The following is a 7,874-nucleotide window of genomic DNA, read 5'->3' on the forward strand; positions in this document are numbered from 1 at the left end:
TCTGATAAACACAGCTATCGTCTGACCACAGGAAGCCATGTAAAAGGACAGCTTGCATCCCCAGCTGACCAGCAAGACACAGTGTGGTTTGTGTGTCAGAACCCGAAGGAAATGAATTCAGTGCAAATGGGGAGACAGCAACACAGTCGGGGTCAAAAAAGGAAAAGAGCCCTTCAAGGTGGAAATAAATGTATTAACACAGAAATGAGGTCTGTGTGGGAAAGCTTAGTAAAATATATTGGTAAAGCAAAAGTGCCTGCCCTAGGAGACTCCTAAAATAAGAGCAGGCGAAGTGAGCTTTTTATTTGACTACATTAGTGTGCTTCTGTCTTCTGGTCCCTCAGAGCATAAGCCATTACCTTTGACAATATTGTTTGAGGCTGCTGTGTTGCTGTGCTGTAATGACAAGGCCCCAGCTTTACTAATGCTCATGGAAGGCCGCGGCCATTTTTTTTGTTCCGAGAGTAATAGTAGCCACTTTTACTGGCAGAGGAGTCGCATTGTTCTGCTGCTCTCTCCATAAATCCAGTCTTCCTGCTCCGGCTGGGGCAGTCTAGCTGGCAGAAGCGATGATGTGATGATGTGGTCAATCAGGCCAGGGCCTTGGGCTGCTCACACATCGACACGCAGGCTCTGCGCGTGGGCTTGAAATATGAAGGCAGTTAAACCGCAGTGAGGGTGCAGTAAATTGGTGCAGACCCTCTCCTGGTATACTTACTCTACACCTTTCGCTTTCCATATAGTACCTTCCCTTCTCCGTCACCCAGCTGAAACCTCGAACAGAGACTGAGGCAGAGAAGAGAAGTGACACCCGTTCTCACGTGACACTGGGAACTAAGAGATGCTGAGATGCTTCACTGCTAGTAGTTCAACAGAGGACTGAGAGCGAGAGAGAGTGGACGTACAGTCTGTCTGCCTCCGCCTTGGTGTATAATGAAACTCCAGTGAAGAAAATACAGTAGGTTTATTCACACTGACTCTGTGCACCAAATTTATATATATGTTAATATCCACAAAGAACACCATGTAACTCCTGACGTGCGCAAAACCCCAAAAGTGGGAGGAGAGCAGCTATCACAGTCCAGTTAGATTTCCTTAGTTTAAGTTCCAACACTTATGATTTTTATCCTCCTCTGGAAGTGGTGAGCACATGAGATATTAAATAGTGAGAATAGATGCTGGTGGAAAAACCTGGAAAAAAGATTATAAGATCCGGTTAAATTTGCATTTATGCCCATGAGTGATATTAGTTCTAATTTATTTTTCTGATATGTTTCTCAGACCAAAGATAACTATTAATAAAACTTAAATTTGTATCCAATAATAAAGGTGTGTGTTTTACTAGGACAGTTCAGGTAAAGCAAATTGCTCAGTGGTACAACAGGCAGTTTCTCACCTGGGATTTGAACCCTCAACCTGTGACCACCAGCTCCAGGTCAAGTTGCTGTAGCACCAGCTAGGTCAGGTTCTAAATTGAAAATGATATTTCTTTGCCCTCATATATAGGAGCATCATAACCTGTTCAAGGCAGAACCACATAAACGCAATATTGTGTGTAAACAGACCCTTGTAAGAGCCTTCTATTTTAATTCCATTAGTTTGTATACAGTGTGTATTCGAGCTATATTTCCCCACCTCTTCTTTACACTCTCCTACAAGTGCAGGTCTCTGATTCAGCCACCGCCTGCTTGAGTGATTCCCAATGTGTGTACCGTGATAAGAAGCCATTGTTTCTTTAGAAATTCAGGCATTCACATTTTACAATAAAAGAACAATTTTGCAGCTTATGGAATTTGAGTGGGTAGGCTGGTTGGTTGACAGGCAGTTACCACTGTTTTGTGATTGGATGGCATGTGCCCAGCTGGGCCCACAGTGCAGAAGTGGACTAACAGTGCCTGTGTACTAAAGGCAGAATACTGTGACATGAACACGCTGATAGCCAGTTGACTACCGGGGACACAGAAAAACTACAGCTGCTCCCCATGGCTCTGTAAATCATTCATTGTGAAGGGTTTAGCTCCACAAACTCTAGGCTTATTCACAGCTGGAAATATTCTAGAGAAGGGGTGACTGTTTGGTGTTGCCAGTCAAGGGCCAGTAGACTACAAGTCTGAAAAAACGGACTGTTTGTTCATTTTGCTGCAGGGAGTTATCTGAAAGTGTAGCAAAAATGCCTTCTCGAAGAAATTAAACCTCTTTGTCACTCTGGAGCGGCAATAGGGAAGGGGTTATGAGAAATCGTATTTATTGTTGAGCCATCAAAACTTGTAATGGTGATGATAAATTGGCAGTCATTTCTCACTCAAGGAACATCAGAAAAACCTTGATTATCTTACCAATTTGCTAGAGTCTGTGGCTTCCATCCATCAAAGTGCAGGGGAAATAACATCATGATCTTATTTCTCAAGGACAAAAGCCCTGGTCACCATTGCTGCTAGCTGAGCTCCAGCAGTAAATCTGTACCTTTTTCAGAAGATGGAAACTACTACATTTGCTACTTTTACTACTACAAATACAACCACCACTACATTTACTACTGTTACTCTTAAGTGAAAATGTATTGTGTTGAAAAAATGTAATAGTATCCAAAATGTATCATTTAAGCTCCTTGTGGGTAAGAAACTGGAGATAAATAGTACAGTATGTGTTTAAATCTTAAATATCTTATTGTTTTAATTTTAGGTCTTTTAAAGTGGTTAGCACACTTTAATAAACAAGGGCACTAGCAGTGAACCCTGCACCAGGGGACACAAGTGGAAACTATAGGTGAACTGCAAGTCCATATAAAACTAAAAAAAGTGGGCTCTTTGTTCATTTTGTTAAAAATGTTGACTTTCAAGACATGTTTGATTGAGATTCCCCAAATTAATTAGCTGCTAACAACCAAAAAACTAAGTGGGATGAATAACTTCCTATCATTTGCAAATTTTCTTATGTGCTTATGTATTGCTTTCAGGGTAGATGACAGGGGGTACCACTTGTGTGGCAGCAGAGTAGAGAAGTGGTTTGGGCACCACATTCCTCACTAGACATTTTTAGGTTCAAAACCTAGGTGGGTTACTGCTCCGTAAAGGTACAGTACTTTACTGAGGTGCTTCAGGCTTCAGTGCTCCAGTAAAATGCTCTAGTACGGAGCAGTGGTTAGGGTTCTGGGCTTGCAAAAGGTCATGGGTTCAAATCCCTGGTGATACACAGCTGTCATTTCACCCAGTAAAATACCTAGTTGTAGAAATGGGTGAAAATGTAACTTGCTGTGGATAAAAGCATCATCCAGATAACTCCGTATTTCTTAGCACACTGTTATTGAGTAATTGCTGGAGTTAAGTGCTTTTATTACAGATGTCTGCATTGCAGACATGGGATCGCTGTACAGTAACTGTACAGTATATGAAACGATATTGTGAGGTGACTGTCGGTTTTCTCCCATTGCACCTTGTGTATTAAACTAGAGTGCGAGTTAGTAACTGGCACCCTGTTCTGCTCATGGTAAGTGTCCAGTCTGCACTTGAGCTAATGGAGGGATGAAATGGCAACAGATACTAGTGGCAGTGTCTCTCTGTGATGCACATTTCATATTACTACAGGATCATTCAAGGGCCCTTTTACACTTTGTAGTTTTATTTTGTATACAAGACACACAAATATTTTTTTATCAAACCTGTCAAAGCATGTGCGGGTCTCTCCCACATCCCACTTCAGTGTAAGATGCGCAGAGGAGATGCATCAAGGAATGTGTTCAGTAAAGCGAAATACCAACTCTTTTTAGCACAAATTGAAAGAGACAGGGAGGAGGCAGGAAGAGGCAGCAAATATCATTATACCTGACAACTATAGTAACAATAGCCTGCACTTAGCTGGTGGTTTAGGAGCACTGTGTCCTAAATTCAAATGATATAACTAATAGAACAATTAAAAAACATTGATGAGGAGGACCTTCTTGTGGAGATCCCTGTATTTCTGGTTTGTTGCTCAAGACTCCATTGAATTAGTGTGAAGTGCGTCCGGGTGGACAGACATATCTGTGCCGTTCATTTCAGCTGCATGTAGTGATACTGTCTAGGAAGCTTAATACATATTTGTCTCCCAGGGTTTGATGCCAGACATTGGAGTTCGCAAAACCATTAAGGCTCTTAATAGATTTCATTTAAATTCTTTCAATTACTTCAGGCTATTAACATTTGCCTGTCTCACGATCGTCACACTGTTATGGAAATAGAGTGTGATAAATGTATTACAATGATTTTTTTAAGAATTAGGTTAATGATAAGGATCAAAATCTCTGCTGGAGCTTTTTTTCCCCTCACTTTGCGAAACGGATATGGAGGCAGCTGAAATGCAAATTCCTGGCTGTGATAATAAGGAGACTTTTTCCCCTCTAGGATCGGGGTGTATCAGATTCAGCTGATTAGAGCTGAGAGGTATAGCTGACCTTCTCTCATTCAGAGCTGATGTTTCCAGAAGCAAGAAAAGAACCAACAGGCTTGTCTGCACTGGGAACACTTCCAGTTGATATTGTTGTACAAAACTGCAGAACAATTGGAGCTTTAACTGAAAGACTGCTCCAGCCCTGATCTCGCCCAGTTCCCCTGGCCTGTGTACCAGTATCGCGCTTCTTGCTGCCTTGCGCTGGACTCATTTCGCACCCCTCCCTCCACCCCTTCTTTGCCCCTGCAGCAGCTCCATGGCTTGTGCCTCAGGAGAAAGAGGGGGTTCGACAGCTCTGTTCTAACAGATAGATTTTGTATTTCTCTTCCAGGCAAGTTACCCCAACTCATTTACTGCCTGCATGTACGGTATTATCTTTATTATATTGACAGTAAACATCGTCTTTAGCCCACTTGATCTGCCCCCACTGCACCGTATAGCCCTCTGCTGGCCAGGGTACTGTGACCAGAGATCAGACACTAGGGCTAAACACTTTCATATAATACCTGGAATTAAGACATCTTCTGTTAAAGTGATTAATCATTTTACCCACACAGAAGAGTTCAGTATCTTCTTAGGAGCATGTTTTACTGAAGTAAGCTATGTATTGTATATAGTATTCCTAATGTTCAAATTTGGTAAACATCATTGGAGGAGCAAACAAACCAATTATGTTTCATTTGCTGAAGAGCAAGGAACACACACTATTTTGTATTACCTAATTTTATTTTGAAGTCCTTTGTTTTTATACTGTATTCATTGACACGTTAATGCTGTTGAATTAAGTGACAGACGTGGCAGGTCATAGGTTAGAACTACATTTTCTTTTTTCATTTTAGATCTTATAAATTGTTTCAGATTTTTTATGAGTACTGACTGATTGTATTCAGGGAAAAATTAAATGTCAGGGATGGCACAGATTTTCCAGTAATTGTGATACCTGCAGATTATTGTATTGTTTTAGCATGTAGGCATTGGATTAGTTGTAGTTTAATGCATATTTTAGATAGCTGTTGGAGTCCTGTAGGCTTAGTGAATTCTGGATAGAATAACATTTCTTCATTTTGTTGTGTGTGAGCATTTAACTGGCTGACTTTTAACTGATGAACTGATGCATCTTGTTTCAGAAGCTACCATTTTTAAATAGGTACCATCTTCTAATTGCAGCACAATTACAGTTTTTGATTGTAAAGTCCTCTGGGATGTCCTTGCAGAGAGAACATCACTGAAACACTTACCACAGGAATTTAAATCTGAAAGTAGAAGGCACTTTTTTACACAAATGATTGTGGGAGTGAGGAACAAGCTACAGAGGTACCATGCTTGAGGCTGATACCCTGGATCAATGAGCCTTCTCTAGTGTGTTCTTAAGTCTTTACAATAAAATATGAAAAAGTAAAAAAAATGCAGAATTAAGTAAAAAAAAGTCATTCACAAAAGAATGTCTTACAGAATAAAATTCTATGAAGTATTGCAAGCCTGCATTTCCCTTGGTTTTTACTGACAGCTGCTTCCCAGCACATTGGTGTTCTTACCTTGTGACTGTGCAGTCTTGTTGAGAGTCAGGGACAGTCTGGGCTGAAGGACTGCCAGCTCTGTGCCCTGGTGCTTTGCTGTGCCCCAGCCTGGAGGACAGCAGCGCTGTCTCTGGTCCCTCTTGCATGTTGAGCAGCCTTCTCTCCGAGATCAGCAACCCTGTCAGCGCCAGGCATCTTTAACCAATTAATTGTGCTTCTCCAAGGATAGAAGTGCCAGGGCTAATTTTTCAGCAGGCAATGATTCGCTGACTTGAGAGCTCCTCTTCGTGTCTGACAGGATAGGTCCTACCACAACCTCTCCGTCCGACTTTGATTTAATTTACTCTGTAATAGAAGGATTGGCATGTTCAGCAGAGATTCTCTCTCAACTGAAATTGGACAAGGGCACCGGGGCCTCGGAGTGCACAACTGCCTGAACAGCTGTTTGAGTGCTTGGCACTCAGAGAATCATGGGAAACTTTTCTGAGGATCATGGGAAATGGCATCTACAGGCCCCTGGTGCACAGCACATCACACAGTGAAGGCACACGACTTTAACAAGTGCATAACAAACCTTTTCAGTTGATCTTTAAAGAAACATATCAAGTAATAAATGCACATGAAAACAAGAGCAGGACAAATGAAGCACTCGTTTAGTTATTTCCTTGATATTTCTAATTTGTCACATCATCTGACATTACATAAAACGTACCTTTTAGCCTGGAGCTCTTTGCTGTCAAATGCGTTCAGTAGTCACACTTAGGTCTCTGTCTGACAGTGAGGTTTAATTATTTAATGGTGTAAAGTACTTTTCAAGAAGTAAAAATGATAAAATAATTACAACTGTTGTATGATTCATACCTATATGAAGTCTGCATGAATTACATTAGAGTGAAAAAAAAGTAATCCCTGACAGGAAAATTGCTAGAGAAAAACACTTGCTGTTCAACAAAAAAGGCTCCTAATTCCATTGTCTGCTTGTTTTTGTTTTGACTTTCATACGAACCCCTTTTAGGTGAATTCCCAGAGCAGAAGGGCATAGAAGGTCTTTGTTTTCTGAGTTATTTCACTCCTGGTTAAAACACCACACTCCAACGACAATTTACAAAGAAGGGTAGTCTGATATCTGGAAATTGAATAAGCAAATTAAATAAATAACATTTAAATAAGTTACCTGTTTGATTTAGCGCCACGTTATTTTCATACTTGGTTGGATATACTGTATCCCAGGGTCTACATAATGGACAAACTACTGCCTTATTCTGGACGTATGACTCGTGTGTATGACACATCAGGACCTGCATATACTGTACAGTACCAACTGACAGATCAATACATGACCTGCTCTCACAAAGCCAGGATCTTTGAGGTCAGTTCTCCAGACTGTCATAGTAAATTTGTTCTTGTAAATATTCTATTGATAATGCCATATCAGCAGATCTAATATAGACATAAATGCAGGTTTTGGCTCCTTTAAATGCTCATGTTTAGATTTTGTTAGATTAATGAACATTGCGAATTTAACCCTCGAACAGGCTGGTTTAGGGAAAGCCAGTGGCATGGATGAATAAGCGTGTTCTGCTAACCTTGTGTCACAGACCATCTGTTACCATTTGCTTGGTGCTTCTAACGCATTCAGTGCACCTAAAGACCACTTTGATCACTCCATCCTCCAGAATGAGTTATATAACGAGCTCTCCACAACATAATTACACTTAACCTCGTTTATACTAAGCCATCCACTGTGCAATATCTGAAGCATTAAATATGAATGAGGATTATGTTTAAATATAGATGGCACTGTAAATGGAGATCTGTGTTCTGTGTGCATTTTTTTAAACTTTACTTTCATAATCTAGGCTAGTACCAAACAGTGGCTAAAGTTTCTTTTTCCAGTGAATAAGAATATAATGACTAGGAGAGCACAGCGAG

At 40.7% G+C, this 7,874-nt stretch overlaps 1 long non-coding RNA gene across 1 annotated transcript; it reads right to left on the reverse strand.

Moving 5' to 3' along the window:
• Positions 1-999: 999 nt before the first annotated feature.
• LOC148644751 (uncharacterized) lies at positions 1,000-7,057 on the reverse strand. The gene is made up of 3 exons (XR_015928461.1): positions 6,949-7,057; positions 5,961-6,287; positions 1,000-1,191 (listed from the first exon to the last, which is right to left on the reverse strand). It is a non-coding gene; the product is annotated as an uncharacterized LOC148644751 (long non-coding RNA).
• Positions 7,058-7,874: the final 817 nt, after the last annotated feature.

Source organism: Lepisosteus platostomus, chromosome 19 (assembly GCF_059453375.1).
Source record: "Lepisosteus platostomus isolate fLepPlt1 chromosome 19, fLepPlt1.hap1, whole genome shotgun sequence".
NCBI lineage: Eukaryota > Metazoa > Chordata > Actinopteri > Semionotiformes > Lepisosteidae > Lepisosteus > Lepisosteus platostomus.